The following is a 20,578-nucleotide window of genomic DNA, read 5'->3' on the forward strand; positions in this document are numbered from 1 at the left end:
CAAAACCGGTACGCAAGCGACTTTTGAAAGTTTTTGTTTTTTTTTTCGAATTACTTCATATATCATCGAGTATTTCGGGGTCTGAAATTCGTTTTCGAATAATATTCGGGAGTGTTGTATGGCATCGTAATCATTCATTTGAATTTAAGTTGAATATACATGCTGGTACGGAAGAAGAAAACGCCACCGCTTAGCACACTGTTCAATTTTGTATAGCTTGTAGGGTTGCCACATTTAAATTTATATTAACTTGACTAGTTTATTCCCAGAGAAAGTTTTTGATTCTATTTATGTTTGAAAACAAGTCTTTTGGTGATGTCTTTGAAATGTATAAATATTATGAGAAAGGCATCTTTACACCACTAAGTGGATTAAAAAAGGTTACTTCGAGTTTCTTCATATATCAACGAGTATTTCGGGATCTGGAGTTCATATCCGAATAAAATTCGGGGGTGTTGTATGGTATCGTAATTCTTCATTTGAATTAAAATTTGTAATAATCGACTCATTGTAAAAAACGTCACCTATCCACAAACTTATATTAATCCAATCACAAAATAATATCTTATGAAGAGTCGCCTATTTTCAATGAATTTTCCAACATTTAGTACGTTAATATCCTGTAATTACTTGAACTTATTTTCGCAGTCGTTCGTTTAGTGCAGATGGCATCAGTTCAAAACAATAAAAAATGTATTGGATAAGCCAAATGAATGAAAAACTAATAGAAAAGATGTGTCTGACTGGCGTTTTAGAGTGACTAAAACAAGATTCAGAGTGGCGAAATGGTAGCGCGTATGCACGGAATGCATAAGAACGCAGGTTCGAGTCCTGTCTCTGAGCGTATCTTTTTTCCAATAAATCATCTTTTCTGTTAGTTTTTCATTCATTTGGCTTCTCCAATATATGTTTCCGCTCAGTCATTGCGAAACTGAACTTAGTTATGGCGGCTTTACGTCAAACCAACTAAAAATTAATAAATCGGTAATAAAAAATGGTCGATGGTAGTTTTGTGATCAGGGTATATAATCAAAATTAAAGGTTAGACAGATGATTTATTCTCAAATTTGTTGACTCTTTCATTCTGCACATTTTTTTCAGAAATAGTTCGAATGCTTACATTCAAATGTATTTTTGAACTTACTCTCGGTTCCAGGAATGTTACCGGAAAAGTGAACTAAGCATTGAAGTTCTCTTTTGTGAATTACCCGAATGAATTTGATTGGACTCGAAAAAATCTTCCATGAATTTGTGTCAAAAATTAGCTCATTGGAAAAAAAAAATGATGCGTTGAAAATGTTTGAATGTCAAGAGAAATGTAATCCCACACCAGTAAGTGGTGAACTGAAGAGCTTGAGCTTGAGCGACCACCCCTGGTTACTACTCCGTTACTGATCGGGACTAGCTGAAATTGTACAGGGAATTTTTAGATGATCCGACCTGGGACTGGTAAATGATCCTTCAATGTACATCTTCTGGTAATCCCAGAATTCATTGATCAGTACCGGCGCCGGCCAGGCCCGAACGTAGATCGTCTAAGGAATGTTAGTCCAACACTTGTTGTTACTAGAGGCCGTATATACTACTGCGCACTCCACAAGTGTCACGGGAGAAGGATATATGTTAGTAAAAAATTCAGTATAGGTTTCGCGCGCGACTCAGTATGTTCCGGTTTCAAGATGCTCGGATGCACCACTAAACTCACTGACTTCTCGAGTGAACGTTTCAACAATATCCTATATTGAAGTCCCGGAAAGTCTTGATTCACAGCTCTTATTCGAAATTTCACAGCTCTTTATAAATGAAATTACGTGATACAAAATAAACGAGTGAATAGGATTAAGAAAAAATAGTTGATTCATTGCATTGACATATTCTAAACAGTTGTTATAAAATCATTTAAAATCACCAAATAAGGGTCAACATATTTCACGCGCGTCTTGATTCTTTATTATTTCCGCTTTATTATTTTAATTATTTAATAAAATTATTAATTGGTTATATTGGTTGATCTGGTCAGCCGGCTATCTAGAAAAATATTAATTTATTGTTTGAAATATTAATATCAAGTGTTTTTTACTATGTATTCAATATACCGATATATGTTATCTCTGTTATTAACTTTGTAATATCAACGGATTTGCGCAATAGTTGATTTTTATCATTCAATTTATAATCCTGAAAGACAATCAATAAACATTCCAAATAAAACTTTTCTCCGAAGCTAGACGGAAACTGATAGGTTGAATGAAAAGATAATTTAGTAATATAGAGTAATCTGAAGTGAAACATTGAAAATATCTGATAACTGAAAGCAAAAAGAAACTCCTGCAATTGTCGCTTTTTACGACATGGAAGCAGGAACCCAGTGGATATATTCTTGGTTCATTTTTTCCGCCGAATTTCACACGGCATCTAGGCTGATACTGTCCGGAGAGAGCTAATAGGTACTATCAATCTCCTAGTGGACCCCAGCCCCTCCAATAAGAGGTGAACTGAAAAGAGGGTAAAAACATAACAGTTCGGCTGAAAAGTTCGTATCGTTTAATAGAAACACACATTTTTTTGCCAAAATTCGTTTTTATTATTCAACATAATTGCCATCAGAGGCGATACAGCGATTATAGCGATCTTCCAACTTTTCGATACCATTTTGTAGTACGATTTGTCCTTTGCCTCAAAATAGGCCTCAGTTTCAGCGATTATCTCTTCATTGCTTCTAATTTTTTTACCAGCGAGCATTCTCTTGAGGTCTGAGAACAGGAAAAAGTCACTGGGGACCAAATCTGGAGAATACGGTGGATGAGGGAGCAATTCGAAGCCCAATTCGTTCAATTTCAGCATTGTTTTCATTGACTTGTGACACGGTGCATTGTCTTGATGAAACAAAACTTTTTTCTTCTTCAAATGAGGCCGTTTTTTTAAATTTCGTCCTTCAAACGCTCTAATAACGCTATGTAATAGTCACTGTTGATTGTTTTTCTCTTTTCAAGGTAGTCGATGAAAATTAAACCATGCGAAAGCCCAAAATACAGACGCCATAACCTTACCGGCCGATTGTTGAGTCTTTACACGCTTTGGGTTCGGTTCATCGCGTGCAGTCCACAGAGCTGACTGTCGATTGGACTCCGGAGTGAAGTGATGGAACCATGTTTCGTCCATTGTTTTATATCGACGAAAAATATCGGTTTTATTTCGATATAACACCTCCAAACACTGCTCAGAATCATCAATTCGTTGTTGTTTTTGATCGACTGTGAGCTCACGCGGCACCCATTTTGCACAAAGCTTTCTCATATCCAAATATTCGTGAATAATATGTCCAACACGTTCCTTTGATATATTTAGGGTGTCAGCTATCTCGATCAACTTCACTTTACGGTCATTGAAAATCATTTTGTGGATTTTTTCACGTTTTCATCGGTAGCAGCCTCTTTTGGACGACCACTGCGTTCATCGTCTTCGGTGCTCATATGACCAGTACGAAATTTTGCAAACCACTTACGAATTGTTGCTTCGCCCGGTGCAGTGTCTGGATAACACTCATCAAGCCATTTTTTTGGTATCGGCGGCACTTTTTTTCATCAAAAAGTAGTGTTTCATCAACACACGAAATTTTTTTTTTTCCATTTTTTTCACAATAACAAAAGTAGCTTCACTCAAAATGCAATATCTCACAAACTAATAATCAGACAGCTGTCAAATTTATACACGTATCTTTTGAAGGTTGGTACTAACTGAAAATGGTATGTATTTAATTCTAGTGGCGCCCTCTCATAGAAACGATACGAACTTTTCAGCCGATTTGTTAATTGCTACCATAGTAACACAATTTGCCGCAAAATACCCATAAACTAAAAAATAAATCATTAGGTCGCTTTTCGATGCGATAGTATCCTATTGTTGCTTGGGTTTCTGTTTTACAACTTTCATCGAGTCTAAAAAACCTAAAACAAATTATTCCTCTGCATTAAAGCAACGAAATTCTCATAGTAAGTTTATCAACAAATAAATAAATTTAACAATTTTATTTCTTGGTTGTTAATTGGTGAAACTCTAGTTTTCTGAGAAATAATGAGTCCTTCTGTGCTACCCTGTGCTCTACGCAAGTGCTGTGTGAAAATTATGATGGATAACAATCACAAACTTTTCCGTACAGCATTATTGTGTGGAATGTTTAGTTAATAACAATATAATCCAACGTACAGTAGAAGATTCATTTTTGGCAGAAACGAAGCCATTCGAGAAGTATTCCTTTAGAGTTCCAAAGCTTCTGCACGGTAGTGTTTGCACCCTCCTGACTAATGATGCGTATCTAATTTAACTCCAATTGGAATTGGAAACCGTTGGCTGGTTTAGCTACTACTCGCTAGGTGTCGTTCATTCTTTGTACGTTTGAAAATTAAGGATCATGCGAAGACAGCTGAACTTGTTGGATTTCTAAGTAGTTTTTTTTTGGTATCGGTAATGCCTCAGTTTACACAAGTTCATTTAAACTTGCCCAGTTTCTCAATGAATGGAACTCTATTTTGAATGTCGATCGATTTATCATTCTGATTAATATGATGAATTATGATAGCTTGCAAACAAAAGTTTTAATCGCGAAATTGCCATTTTTATGCGTATGGTGTGGCTTTGCTAAAAATATGGTACGTTTGAACGGTAGGTAACCTTCTGATCACAATGACAATAATAATCGATTAATCATTACTCTGCAACCCATTAGCATGTGCCCTGTGCGGTGCATAATAATGAATGACATCCGCCACCCGTTGATTGCCAATAATAGTCGAAGGTGAGCATCTAAAACCGCACGACGTCTATAGAAGTCGAGAATACCACGCGCTTTTCCAATTTAATTTCCCGAACGTGCCAAAGAAGATCAATATGCCGGTAGCCGCGGTGGTTTCTCCCTTTACAATTACAATGGTTCTGGGTGGAATTGCAAATGTCTTAATTATGCACGGAATCGATTTTCTATGAATAATGATTTTATCAAACCAAAGAAACCAACAGTAAGTTAAAGCCATTGGTTGTGTAATCAACATTCGTAAATTTACCCATTGCATTACGTTATTACAAAATCCAACGAGGAACTGTGAAACCGCTCATGACAGTGAATTCAACAAGCGAATGGGTGAAATGTAAAACCCCCTGTGGTGAGTTTTATCGGCTATTCGGGGATAAACCTGATTCTCAAATGTCCCTTGTCCTTTCCCCGGTTGCGTTGTGAATGGTTTTCCATCTCTATAATTGTCAAAATTTCACCATTCTTCGTATGATGGGCGGTGAATCGATTCATTATGTCGAGTTTCTGATTTTTTTTGCTATCGTAAAGGATAAGAGTGGAATAAAATGATAAATCTGAGAGTCGGGGAACAGATCCAAAAATTTGTGCTGGTGAAAGTGAAGGATTGTTCTTCTGATAAGTTAATGACATATGTTTTTTTTTTAAATTGTGGACACGTGCCCTACTAGAAATCTCCCGCAACGTGCAACCGACAGAAGAGAAAATCAAAGTACTAGATGTAGTCATGTGGGTTTCGTGAATGATCGGACTCAGAAAAATAAATAAATCAGTTATCAACATAGTGTTACAATAAAGCATTTTATATTATGAAACAATCTGACCGATAGAGAAAATTCAAGGCTGTGGACAAGGATGCAACAAATCCTAATTAACTGGATCACATTGTATGCAAATAAAATCAATAAAAAACTGTTCTTTTCTTTGATTACGTTACTGTAAAGTATTCTTGTAAAATAGATTTTCTCATTACTATTCAGCAAAGGCTGAAGTGTCCTCTATTAATTTACCATTGCGCTTGATATTTTTCTGTTGTTGATGCTGAAGAAAGTATTGAGGTTTATGTGGAACTGCAGGTGGCATAACAATTCAAAATAAACTGTTATGCACCGACGAGTCTAAGACGAAACGTAAAGATAATGAGGTATTGACGTTTCTTGTAAGGCTTACTGCAGTGAATAAGTTTCAAATACCATTAACATATAACCATCTGATTTGCGTAGGTGACCACTGATTTACATGGGTACCATGTACCTGACTCTGACTGACGACCACGTAAAAAGGAAGAAATTCCTTCAAGGGCATAAACAACACACATAACAGTTCGGCTGAAAAGTTCGTATCGATTAATAGAAACACACATTTTTTTGCCAAAATTCGTTTTTATTATTCAACATAATTGCCATCAGAGACGATACAGCGATTATAGCGATCTTCCAACTTTTCGATACCATTTTTGTAGTACGATTTGTCCTTTGTTTCAAAATAGGCCTCAGTTTCAGCGATTACCTCTTCATTGCTTCTAAATTTTTTACCAGCGAGCATTCTCTTGAGGTCTGAGAACAGGAAAAAGTCACTGGGGGCCAAATCTGGAGAATACGGTGGATGAGGGAGCAATTCGAAGCCCAATTCGTTCAATTTCAGCATGGTTTTCATCGACTTGTGACATTGTGATTGTGAGCTCACGCGGCACTCATTTTTCACAAAGCTTTCTCATATCCAAATATTCGTGAATAATATGTCCAACACGTTCCTTTGATATCTTTAGGGTGTCAGCTAACTCGATCAACTTCACTTTACGGCCATTGAAAATCATTTTGTGGATTTTTTTCACGTTTTAATCGGTAACAGCCTCTTTTGGACGTCCACTGCGTTCATCGTCTTCGGTGCTCATATGACCAGTACGAAATTTTGCAAACCACTTACGAATTGTTGCTTCGCCCGGTGCAGTGTCTGGATAACACTCATCAAGCCATTTTTTGGTATCAGTGGGACTTTTTTTCATCAAAAATTAGTGTTTCATCAACACACGAAATTCCTTTTTTTCCATTTTTTTCACAATAACAAAAGTAGCTTCACTCAAAATGCAATATCTCACAAACTAATAATCAGACAGCTGTCAAATTTATACACGTATCTTTTGAAGGTTGGTACTAACTGAAAATGGTATGTATTTAATTCTAGTGGCGCCCTCTCATAGAAACGATACGAACTTTTCAGCCGATCTGTTATGTCAATCAAGATACCAGAAAAAAATCCTTCACAGAAAGCCCGTACATTTGCTTTATCTTATATGTACAGTGCGATTTTACCATGTTCTAAGTAACTGATTTTTGAGCAATTATAGGAATTAACAAATGAAAAGTCGGTAACGAGGTGCTTCTAATATATTTATTTTGTATAAATTGTTGCGTAATTTAATTAAGGGCGTTTTTTTTAACCAAATTTTTATTCAATATGAATAAAATTATGAAATACAAAGTTGTGTACGATACACGACAGATCATGACGACAATAAAATGCAATTTTCCAAATCTCCCATTAACAGATATAAATTTGAAAAATAGGCATGGGGGAACAACCAGTTAAGGCATTTTTCCAAATTTACAAAAAAAGTTACAAAGGTTTCATATCTACTATTTATTATTTCTACGATTTGGTCTAATTTTTTTTTGTTTCTTGGATATAATTATTTTTAAGTTACAATATTCAAGTAATGCTTTTGAATCAAGTTGAATGTGGCAAATCCATCAACAAATCACCGAGATACAGCCGCTTTAAATTAGGTACGTAAAATCTATCGCCGATAGTTCTAAATTGGCCTACTGGAGAATCAACAGCTGATCGGTATTCAATATACTCAAGCGAACACGCTATGCAGCAGACGAAAAAAGGCATCCATAGACCGCGTAAAATTGACTATCCAGCGAGCGAATGGATGTAACTCTGTTTTGTCACCCATTCACTAGACAAGCTGCATGTTTCGTTCGCAGGCAGCCAGTGACAAAAGTGACTAAAATATGACAAACCAATTCAAACCAATTTTTCAATAGTACGCTCCTGAAATACTAAAACGACGTTGACATTCATGATTAAGTTAAATGTTTCAGTATCGATTGGTTGTTAAATTATATCAATCTCGAAATAAATGACTGTGTTATTATGTCGAACTGATCGATCACGCTCCTCTATCATTATATTATGGAAAACAGACTTCCTTGAAAATCTGTAAGAAATGAATTTTTTTTTCTAAATCCGTATAACATTAAGTAAATTTTAATTATGTAATTTAAAATCAGTATAATAGTGGAAACCCGTATGTCTGCTAACCATGGCACTGATGAGTCAAAGACGAAAGGTAAAAATAATAAGAAGTATACGAAGAATAAGAACAATAAGAAGAATAAGAAGAATAAGAAGAATAAGAAGAATAAGAAGAATAAGAAGAATAAGAAGAATAAGAAGAATAAGAAGAATAAGAAGAATAAGAAGAATAAGAAGAATAAGAAGAATAAGAAGAATAAGAAGAATAATAAGAATAAGAAGAATAAGAAGAATGAGAAGAATAAGAAGAATAAGAAGAATAAGAAGAATAAGAAGAATAAGAAGAATAAGAAGAAAAAGAAGAATAAGAAGAATAAGAAGAATAAGAAGAATAAGAAGAATAAGAAGAATAAGAAGAATAAGAAGAATAAGAAGAATAAGAAGAATAAGAAGAATAAGAAGAATAAGAAGAATAAGAAGAATAAGAAGAATAAGAAGAATAAGAAGAATAAGAAGAATAAGAAGAATAAGAAGAATAAGAAGAATATAAAGAATAAGAAGAAGAAGAACGAGAAGAAGAAGAATAAGAAGAATAAGAAGAATAAGAAGAATAAGAAGAATAAGAAGAATAAGAAGAATAAGAAGAATAAGAAGAATAAGAAGAATAAGAAGAATAAGAAGAATAAGAAGAATAAGAAGAATAAGAAGAATAAGAAGAATAAGAAGAATAAGAAGAATAAGAAGAATAAGAAGAATAAGAAGAATAAGAAGAATAAGTAGAATAAGTAGAATAAGAAGAATAAGAAGAATAAGAAGAATAAGAAGAATAAGAAGAATAAGAAGAATAAGAAGAATAAGAAGAATAAGAAGAATAAGAAGAATAAGAAGAATAAGAAGAATAAGAAGAATAAGAAGAATAAGAAGAATAAGAAGAATAAGAAGAATAAGAAGAATAAGAAGAATAAGAAGAATAAGAAGAATAAGAAGAATAAGAAGAATAAGAAGAATAAGAAGAATAAGAAGAATAAGAAGAATAAGAAGAATAAGAAGAATAAGAAGAATAAGAAGAATAAGAAGAATAAGAAGAATAAGAAGAATAAGAAGAATAAGAAGAATAAGAAGAATAAGAAGAATAAGAAGAATAAGAAGAATAAGAAGAATAAGAAGAATAAGAAGAATAACAAGAATAAGAAGAATAAGAAGAATAAGAAGAATAAGAAGAATACGAAGAATACGAAGAATAAGAAGAATAAGAAGAATAAGAAGAATAAGAAGAATAAGAAGAATACGAAGAATAAGAAGAATAAGAAGAATAAGAAGAATAAGAAGAATAAGAAGAATAAGAAGAATAAGAAGAATAAGAAGAATAAGAAGAAAAAGAAGAATAAGAAGAATAAGAAGAATAAAAAGAATAAGAAGAATAAGAAGAATAAGAAGAATAAGAAGAATAAGAAGAATAAGAAGAATAAAAAGAATAAGAAGAATAAGAAGAATAAGAAGAATAAGAAGAATAAGAAGAATAAGAAGAATAAGAAGAATAAGAAGAATAAGAAGAATAAGAAGAATAAGAAGAATAAGAAGAATAAGAAGAATAAGAAGAATAAGAAGAATAAGAAGAATAAGAAGAATAAGAAGAATAAGAAGAATAAGAAGAATAAGAAGAATAAGAAGAATAAGAAGAATAAGAAGAATAAGAAGAATAAGAAGAATAAGAAGACTAAGAAGAATAAGAAGAATAAGAAGAATAAGAAGAATAAGAAGAATAAGAAGAATAAGAAGAATAAGAAGAATAAGAAGAATAACAAGAATAAGAAGAATACGAAGAATAAGAAGAATAAGAAGAATAAGAAGAATAAGAAGAACAAGAAGAATAAGAAGAACAAGAAGAATAAGAAGAATAAGAAGAATACGAAGAATAAGAAGAATAAGAAGAATAAGAAGAATAAGAAGAATAAGAAGAATAAGAAGAATAAGAAGAATAAGAAGAATAAGAAGAATAAGAAGAATAAGAAGAATAATGAGAATATGAAGAATATGAAAAATATGAAGAATAAGAAGAATAAGAAGAATAAGAAGAATAAGAAGAATAAGAAGAATAAGAAGAATAAGAAGAATAATAAGAATACGAAGAATAAGAAGAATAAGAAGAATAAGAAGAATAAGAAGAATAAGAAGAATAAGAAGAATACGAAGAATAAGAAGAATAAGAAGAATAAGAAGAATAAGAAGAATAAGAAGAATAAGAAGAATAAGAAGAATACGAAGAATAAGAAGAATAAGAAGAATAAGAAGAATAAGAAGAATAAGAAGAATAAGAAGAATAAGAAGAAAAAGAAGAATAAGAAGAATAAGAAGAATAAAAAGAATAAGAAGAATAAGAAGAATAAGAAAAATAAGAAGAATAAGACGAATAAGAAGAATAAGAAGAATAAGAAGAATAAGAAGACTAAGAAGAATAAGAAGAATAAGAAGAATAAGAAGAATAAGAAGAATAAGAAGAATAAGAAGAATAAGAAGAATAAGAAGAATAACAAGAATAAGAAGAATACGAAGAATAAGAAGAATAAGAAGAATAAGAAGAATAAGAAGAACAAGAAGAATAAGAAGAACAAGAAGAATAAGAAGAATAAGAAGAATACGAAGAATAAGAAGAATAAGAAGTATAAGAAGAATAAGAAGAATAAGAAGAATAAGAAGAATAAGAAGAATAAGAAGAATAAGAAGAATAAGAAGAATAAGAAGAATAAGAAGAATAAGAAGAATAAGAAGAATAAGAAGAATAATGAGAATATGAAGAATATGAAAAATATGAAGAATAAGAAGAATAAGAAGAATAAGAAGAATAAGAAGAATAAGAAGAATAAGAAGAATAAGAAGAATAAGAAGAATAAGAAGAATAAGAAGAATAAGAAGAATAAGAAGAATAAGAAGAATAAGAAGAATAAGAAGAATAAGAAGAATAAGAAGACTAAGAAGAATAAGAAGAATAAGAAGAATAAGAAGAATAAGAAGAATAAGAAGAATAAGAAGAATAACAAGAATAAGAAGAATACGAAGAATAAGAAGAATAAGAAGAATAAGAAGAATAAGAAGAACAAGAAGAATAAGAAGAATAAGAAGAATAAGAAGAATACGAAGAATAAGAAGAATAAGAAGAATAAGAAGAATAAGAAGAATAAGAAGAATAAGAAGAATAAGAAGAATAAGAAGAATAAGAAGAATAAGAAGAATAAGAAGAATAAGAAGAATAATGAGAATATGAAGAATATGAAAAATATGAAGAATATGCAGAATATGAAGAATAAGAAGAATAAGAAGAATATGAAGAATATGAAAAATAAGAAGAATAAGAAGAATATGAAGAATATGAAGAATATGAAGAATAAGAAGAATAATAAGAACAAGAAGAATTAAACGAATAAGAAGAATAAGAAAAATAAGAAGAACTAAAAATGGACGAATAAATTAAATAATATGAATTAGAAATAAAGAGAAATGAGAATAATAAGAAGAATAAGGAAAAAACAGAATGAGGAGAATACGAAAATAAAAAAATATAAAATAATAAGAGTAAGTGTATAAAAAGAAATAATAAGCATCTGCAAAATAATAATAAACAGAAGAATGTTAAAAATAACAAGAATGTTCACTAAGAACGATAAGACGAGTAAAATAAATAGGAAAAGAAAAATATGGAAACCAGAAAGTTATGAGAAAAATTAAGGATGAAGCAGATAACAATAACAGAAACAAAAAGCAGAAAAACGGCTAGAAGAATAAATCGAAGAATAGTATGCATAAAAAAAAGAAAAAAAGAAGAATAAGAAGAATAAGAAGAATAACAAGAATAAGAAGAATACGAAGAATAAGAAGAATAAGAAGAATAAGAAGAATAAGAAGAATAAGAAGAATAAGAAGAATAAGAAGAATACGAAGAATAAGAAGAATAAGAAGAATAAGAAGAATAAGAAGAATAAGAAGAATAAGAAGAATAAGAAGAATAAGAAGAATAAGAAGAATAATGAGAATATGAAGAATATGAAAAATATGAAGAATATGCAGAATATGAAGAATAAGAAGAATAAGAAGAATATGAAGAATATGAAAAATAAGAAGAATAAGAAGAATATGAAGAATATGAAGAATAAGAAGAATAATAAGAACAAGAAGAATTAAACGAATAAGAAGAATAAGAAAAATAAGAAGAACTAAAAATGGACGAATAAATTAAATAATATGAATTAGAAATAAAGAGAAATGAGAATAATAAGAAGAATAAGGAAAAAACAGAATGAGGAGAATACGAAAATAAAAAAATATAAAATAATAAGAGTAAGTGTATAAAAAGAAATAATAAGCATCTGCAAAATAATAATAAACAGAAGAATGTTAAAAATAACAAGAATGTTCACTAAGAACGATAAGACGAGTAAAATAAATAGGAAAAGAAAAATATGGAAACCAGAAAGTTATGAGAAAAATTAAGGATGAAGCAGATAACAATAACAGAAACAAAAAGCAGAAAAACGGCTAGAAGAATAAATCGAAGAATAGTATGCATAAGAAAAAGAATTGTAAAAATTAGGAGAAGAATAGTGAGAATGAGTAGGAGAAGGAGAAGGAGAAGGAGAAGGAGAACGGAGGAAATAGGGCTGGTCGAAAGTATTTGCTGTAAGTGTTAATAAATATCACTAATTTGGCTCTGATAGCTGAGCTGATTATCACACACTTAAGTTCAATTGAAATATTTTACGGTATCATTGATTGCTACTCAATTTCATCCGGATCCGACTTGCGATTCCGGAAATATAGGGTGAAGAGTGTTTGAAATTTCAAACCGTCAGCGATGAGGCAAAAATTTAAAAATTACAACCCAAAAACTGCTTCAATTTGAGGATTATGTTATGTACGTACAAATTTTACGAAAGTTTCAATGAAAAATTTTTGAAAAATTACAGAAAGGCATCATCACACCACTAGATCGATACAACTAGGTTTTACATAAGAAGATTATTTATCGTACAAATCGCAACATTGTTCAGAATTGATTTTTATACTCAGAGCAGTTTAATTGGGTGGAAAAAGTTACGAGTTCGAGTTTTGTTTCGGTATAAATTTTTGCAAAGTGCCATTTCTGCTATTGTCTTCGTCCGTCTTTTTCATATATTTTCCCGTTGGTTACTGAGAAAAAAACTGATTTTCAGCTTGCGATTCCAATGTATGTATTGAACATAATAACATGCTTAGAAAGTTAGAGAATGTCGTAGTAAAGTGATATTACATATTATTTTTATAGGTTCATTTAAAAGAGCTTAATAAAATAGTTGACCCTGATATTGAATCGAATTTCGAGTATTCCAAGTTTTGACAGCAGAATCAGTAATCCAATCTAAAAATCTATAAACGTCTCTTTCCTTCTGGTTTGCACAGTAGATTGCTATCGAAATTTCCCACAAACCATCTGTTCGCTGTGAGTAACCAGAGTGGCGGTCTCATTATTTGCATAATTGTGAAGTGCAAATTCGTCATTAGAGAGCAAATTGCTCTTGACTTGCACAACGCACTAATCTGTTTGCCTATAAATTAAACGCTGAATAATACCCACCGAAAGATCTAATCTGAAACAGCGGGCCTTAAAAAGAGCAGTGAAATCCATAAACCGTTGGCTTGGCTTTATAGCAGGCAACATCAACATTTAGCGATAGGGAGCAAAAATTGCTTTTGATTGTCATTCAAGGGAACGGGAAGCAACGATGTGCAAAATATATTAATATGTAAATAATGCTGAATGCTGTGGAGAATGATTCGTGGTGCTACTGGAAGGTATTAGCATTACCGATTTTTTTATGTAATCGCCTTTCAATAAAAATTGTATTGGAAAGCTTAGAATCAAAATTCTGCGGAAAATATAGTCGGAACATAGTATTGAACAAGACCTAATTAACGTCAAAAGTCAGTATAAATCACCGTTCTTTGTATTTGATGGGATGAAAAGAACGTTTCTTGATGTTGAATGACAGCAATCATTAAGGGTTCCCAGTGAGAAATTTGATCGATGTTCTAAACGAAAAACACCCGGAACGGGAAAGCAGGGCAAAAGAAAAGAAATATTGACTCTTCGTCTCAATGTTAGTACGTCAGTTAGTTGAACTAAAAGGGGATGGGGGTGATGGTCTTCAAATGATCAAAAGCAAATATCGACTTCAAATTTAATATCACATCATATTTGATGAAGTCGAAAAGTGAATACTGTAAATTTAAATGAAATAAAATTTAAAATATTCTATCTGCACAACTAGAGTTCCTAATCGTATTTTAGGTATCTGCGAAGCATATATGGTATAATAATAGAACAAGAATAGTCTAGAATAGAATGCTGTATATACCGGCACGCCAGAACAGACATTGCACTCCGATGTAAAACAAAAAGTGTTATGTAAGTAGCAGAAACTTTACGTCTGCTTAGCGGTTCAAATTGAACTGCCGAGTTTAGCACTGAGCAGCTCAATTTGAACTGCTCTGCACTGATGAGTCAAAGACGAAACGTAAAAAAAATAATAATGCTGTATATAGTTTTGATGCAATGGAAGGTTTATGGACATGAACAGACAAAACTATTGAATTTTTATCGTTGAATGCATATTATCAAAACTAATTTAGTTTTATCTATCACCCTAGTCCATCAAATTCAAGTATTCAAGTGTATGAAGTGTTCGTCTCCAAATAACTCTCAATGCTGGTCCATCGTGGCAGTTTCTGAACCGTTTTCATTTTGTTATCGTCCGACGTTTTGATGACACACTTATTCAATCGAAGCTGTCTATATTTTTCGGTGTGTTTGATATGAGGTTTTCGAAGCCGCTGTTGGAATTCTCACGTCGTCTTCATGCTCCAATTGCCAATACTTCGATAATGCTAAAGACGCGTGAACATCAACATAGTTCAGGACTCGTGTCTGTAAAGATAAATTTGTCTGTAGAGATCAATGTATGTGTTTCGGAGATGATCAATTTCTTGAGATGACAGTTCAATGCAAGTGCGGTTTCCTGCAAACATACGCATTAGCAATACTTTGCTGGTTATAAAAATAGCTGTCTATATTCGTAATATATTCGATGCGTCTCTAACTAGTCCGATCCCCCTAGTCAGATGTATTTTTCCGTCATCATCTCAAAGTTTCGTTTAACTATGCATCGAACCGTTTGTGAAACCCACATATTGAGCTTTGAATCGAATTGAACATCGTAGTTTTAGCTTATAAATTATGCAAAGAGTCAAGCGTTTAAAATCAATCGTGAAATTAGGCTATTCGGTCGTGGCTCATTCGAAATGATTTAATGAACTAACGGATGGAAAAAATACAACAATTTTGAGAATTTTTTAGAGCTATCGTTCAAAAAAATAAATTTAATTTAATTTTACATTATACAAAGCATCATTCGAACAACTTTTTTTTTCGTGGAAAAATATTGAGAAATAAGTCGGTGAAGAGCTATTCTCGAGGACGCGTTTTAGAAATCATGATTTGCTGGGTCCACTGTATCTCAGTGCAAAATTATCAGTCAGTCAATAAATTCTCGTAACATAGTTGTAGAATGCTTTTCTAGACCACTAGAGTCCCGCTTTTACGTTGTCATGGGTCCGGGTGTAAGATTTATTTGTGTGCCCCTAACGAATTGAGTGACCTTTTTTTTACTCTGTTGGTCCCGTCAAAGGCCGTGGGTCCGGGGGCACGTGCTCCTAGTACCCCTATGAAAAAGCGGCTCTGGACCACTATGATTTTATTTTATAGTTTTTCAGTTTTTTGAATTTATGGTGGTTGTTCGAAGTCAACACTGCGATTATTCATGAAAAAATTCGCCAGCTTTTAGCTGTAAAACCAAAGTAACAAAAAAACGAACACGTTGAGGTAGGGTTTTTTATATGTAAAAACGTGATTAATCCAGCTAGTAGAGAGATGATACCTTTTTTTTATCAATCCGCATGTGTTTTTTTGCATGGATATTCTTAGGTGTTTTAGTTCTCATGACATTATTTTAATTATCGTCGTTTTAAACGGCAAATTGAGATTTTAATCACTCATTACCCTGTAATGCCGAAACTGCAAATCGTATCGAATTTCAATCTTAACGTGTGACAATCGATTGAACATTCCATGAGAAGTCGAAGTAAGTTCCACTTTAGAGTTTTTCATCATTTATGGTACTTCCAGAGCCGGTATTCAGGAACTAGCGTAAACCAAAATGAATCGAACGGCCTTAAATTAATACGCCAAACAATTTACATCTTTTATATCGGTATGAATCATCTGTAATTCCAGAATCGGATAAAATTCACCAATTTTGTATGGGACCTTAAGTCCGGATTTGAATTTTGTATGGGACCTGAATTTTTGTTTTTGAAGTTCAATTTGGAGGAAATGATCGAGAAATTTTGAGAAAATGATTGAGCTTTGAGAAACGATTCGATACTGGAACCGGTGTAGCCAAAATCAGTTAAATTTACCTGAGGAGTGTGTAGACATCTTTGAGAATTTGTAGTGCGAATTAAAATTTGGGGGTACATTCCGAATCCAAAAACGAATACCGCTTACACTGAAATAAATTTATTTGGTAATCGACTATCCAAATCTGCCAACCCGATAAACCTGATTAATTTATGGGAAATGGACATTTTTATACTAATCACCCTGTATCTCCTAAACCAGAAGTCGAATCTGATTAAAAAGTAAGATGTTTTATAGGATTTTAAGACCTCTCATTTGAATCATAGTTGATTCTTAGATTTCATTTGAATCTTAGCTTAGTTCAGCCATCTACGAGAAAAATGAATTGCATTATTTTAATTTCGTTTCACATACCATCCTGTGGTTCCGCAATCAGAAGTCGGATCCAAACGTAATTCAGGAACCTTGTTTGGGAGTATACGACTTGTAGAGTTTGTAGTTTAGCCATATCCGAGAAAATTAAGTGAAATTATTTCAATATCAATATAATTATGGAATTGCTTTCAACTCGAAAATTCATCTGGTTTACATATTCGAACGATTATGATGCCAAAAACGAACCGTGCTAAAATCGGTCCGAGGCAAATTGTCATGAAAAAGGATGCTGTTCACAGTCTTTTTGGTACTTAGAAACAATTGTATGTAACAGTATGAAAAATCGTGTTTCACGTTGCTCCCAAGCATTGCTTTGTCATACACAGAAAGAAACAGACATCAGTTGAAACGAAAATCTGATTTAAAACCATGATTGATGTAAAATTACATTGAAATGCATTTACTTCTTCATTGAACAATGCTGTATATTTACAAATCGCTTAGTTTTGTAATGTAACTTTCCATTCAATTACCTGCTCCAAATATGTGCATGAAAATAAATGTAAATTCACAAAATATTTTTATCTGTGTACAGCGCTCAAAACTCCTACTGCTGGAATAGGGGAAAAGTCGCTTATACAAAAATGTCGATATCTCCGTTGAAAATGGACGGATGAACAATCTATGGCTTGTTGGATAGCTATTACCGTGTGGAATCTAAGTATAGAAACATATTCTGTTTTCAAGGTCAAATGTGACAGTTACGGTCAAATAACAGAAAATTTTGACATAAAACTTCGTATAACTCAAAAAGTAAACATCCGATCTCAAAACCATTCAAAAGCGTTCTGGGTGACGGGAAGACCTTTTATTTGCGACTAGTTTGATCAAAATCGGTCCAGCCATCTCTGAGGTCTCGACCTCTTTGTTGACAACACACATACAGACACACACACACACGGACGTTTGCTCAGTTCGTCGAGCTGAATCGATTGGTATATGACATTCGGCCCTCCGGGTCTCGGAAAATTTTTCTAAGGTTTGATGGAATTCTATACCTATTTTTTATATTAAAAAAAGGTAAAAAGTGTGCAAAATTTAAAGAAAAAAAATGGTGAAGTAGTTTTAAAATGACGATGAACACGGACTTTTGAAACGTGCTTTCGATGAAAACGCGTTTAAAGTTTATTGTCCAAAATCTCGAAGGAAACAATTTACGGGGACGCGTAGGGTCTAACACTTCAGAAAAATAGTATTTTGTTTCTTTGTATTTTGTTATTATAAATAAAACATTTGAAGAATATTTTGTCGAATTTTCAAGTCAATCGAAGCAGAACTCTTGAGTCTGTGCGCTGAGCTCTTGTCTCTTCGCAGTATGAGATAAGAAAATATAAAAGCCCATAATTTCCAGTGTATTGTTCCGATAGGAACAAAAATTTGACTAAATATTCTTGATATGTTTTACTATCCCGCTATTTGAGGTCAGTTTTAATATTTTGGCAGCGCTGCCAACTTTTACAGTTTCAGTCACACATGCTTAGAAAAAGTTACTCAGCATTTTAAGTACAAGTCAAACGTCAAAAATTGAGTAGTTATCATGAATGATAATGAGTAAATCTTACTTTAAATTTGAGTTTAACGGAAGAACCCGCTTTAAGGTTACTATTCGCGAGATCAGTCTAAACGTCGTAATAACCTGATAGGCATGTGTTAATATACAATATACCGATATTTGTTATCGCTGTTATTAACTTTGTAATATCAACGGATTTGCGCAATAGTTGATTTTTATCATTCAATTTATAATCCTGAAAGATAATCAATAGCATGGAAGAAGGAAACATTCCAAATAACACTTTGCTCCGAAGCTAGACGGAAATTGATAGGTTGAATGAAGAGATAATTTAGTAAAATAGAGTAATCAGAAGTGAAACATTGAATATATCTGATAAATGAAAGGAAAAAGAAACTCCAGCAATTGTCGCCTTTTACGACATGGAAGCAGGAATTGAATCGCGTAACGCATATTACTGTACAAAAACCGAAATTTACTCACCAGCGCCGATAAAAGAAGAAACGGGCTGATGTACAAACAATAACACATAAATACCTGAAATTGCATCGGTACATGCGGGCCCTTTTAATTCCACCTATATCACTATAGGTTACGCCACTGCTCATAATAGCCTTTTTTAAAAAGCCACTCGGCCAACCTGCCCGTTCGGTCAACCAACCCCGGTCTCGACTATTTACATTAATATTCAACCGAAGCTTCGAGAATCGATAACGACAAAAAACAATACACAATGATTTTTACCTGTATCTATAATAGTTCCGAAAAGTTCTGGAGTGTGATAGTTTTGATTCATCTAATTTTAGATACTCTTAACAGCCAAACTTCTTAGATTTTCATTGTTTTGATTGTATTTAAGAAAGAATGGGAATTTCATTAAGACTGAATTTACCTACAGACGATATTTTGATTTCGCCTTGTTGTTCTGAAACGAGTGACGTTGGCATTGATGCTCTCTTTTGTCGAAGTGAAAGACGAAAATGCTTCTTCTCTCTTCCCTTGTTTTGAATGTGATCATTTACGAAGATGAGACCGTTAGATTGGATATTTACACAGCCGATAAGTTGACTGTTGTATACTTCATACTCAATACATACACCGCTCACTGACTGTCAATTGAAACCCTTGAAACCCAGTTAAGCCGTCGTCAGTTTCTTCCTTGAAATAACAAACATATCTTTCAATTGACTGAGAGAGCGCCTATCAAATGTCAGTGAGTATTCAGTTGATTCTAGATACTAAATGAACGGTAAACCAGTGTTGATAGCTGAAATGTCCATAAGAGAATGTACTCAAATTTATTACTCTCTCTTCCAATCTTCATTTCGAACACTTCGGAACACGTCTCAATGCACACCAAAAAATGCAGGTGGGTTATGTCAGAGACGATGACGTGAATAGGAACGAAACTGACAAGCTATTCCGACACTTCCGAATATCGATAGTAGCACATACTAGTTGGTTAATAATGTGAATTTTGCATACTTTCAATGCTTCACTTGCAGAGTTGTAACGGTGTTAAAAAGGCGGAACACACGAGAGTAAAAATTTATCGGGTTGTGCAAGGAACAAGACCGATTAGGATGACATTGAAAATGCAATTTTCAGATTCATTATTATAATTATATAATTTTATGTTCTTAATTAATATGACATCAATTTCAACAGCTTACTTATCATCCCCGTCTCGAAAATACTAATTATATAACTAATTGAAAGAATATCCAAAACCCGAACGCCGCCATCCTCGATTTCAAGATATTGATATCCACTCCTCAATTGTGGACAAAAGGTATTTAGAATCCCTTCAAGAATTCATGACAAATTAAAACTGACACGAATTCAAGTTTTTAAATTCGAAATCAAAGTCATTTGAAATTCATTAAACTAGCCAGGTTGCCAAAGCAAAAAAATCGTGCAGTGGCCTGAGCTCCAGTTTGACAGATTTTCTCTTTGCGCGTCTCTTGATATAACAGGGTGTCTAATGTGCTGGACTGTCCAGCGAATTGCAGGGTATGTGCTGCAGCGACAATACAATGCGGGAGCGCTCTTACACAATCACCTGTCCTGTTAATACTGTTGTTCATCACAAACGCCACATGAATTCAAATTG

Source organism: Malaya genurostris, chromosome 3 (genome assembly GCF_030247185.1).
Source record: "Malaya genurostris strain Urasoe2022 chromosome 3, Malgen_1.1, whole genome shotgun sequence".
Taxonomy (NCBI): Eukaryota; Metazoa; Arthropoda; class Insecta; order Diptera; family Culicidae; genus Malaya; species Malaya genurostris.